Here is a 439-nt window from a genome sequence, read left to right as displayed (position 1 = left end):
GTTGCTCAGTGGTCCTGTGTTCTGGAAAAGCGTGACTGTGGTGTCCAGAGTTCTGTAGTTGTGGGGTGGGTAGACTCAGCGTTTGGTGCTGCCTCCGTGGTTGGATACACACGATCTCAGGGGCAGTTCACAGGGGTACCTGTGGTGTGTTTGCCAGCAGAGTGTACTGACACACACTGAAGGGCCCTGGTACTGAAGCCACTGGATTGTAGTGCCTGTGGGCAAGTATCCCAGAAAGGGGAATTCAGTGTTTCTACAGCCCAGCAGTGCACCCCTGTTTGTTTAAGTGTATGACCAGCAGGGCTCGCAGCGGGGCCCCAGGGCTGCCTGTGGAGTGGTGGTCTTGGGAGACATGCACGCTGGAAAAGCATGCATCTGTAGTGTCCAGAGTTCTGCAGCTGTGGGGTGGGGAAACTCAGCTTTTGCTGATGCACCTGTG

This window comes from Myotis davidii, unplaced genomic scaffold (genome assembly GCF_000327345.1).
Source record: "Myotis davidii unplaced genomic scaffold, ASM32734v1 scaffold691, whole genome shotgun sequence".
Taxonomy (NCBI): Eukaryota; Metazoa; Chordata; class Mammalia; order Chiroptera; family Vespertilionidae; genus Myotis; species Myotis davidii.
This window is presented reverse-complemented; position numbering follows the sequence as displayed.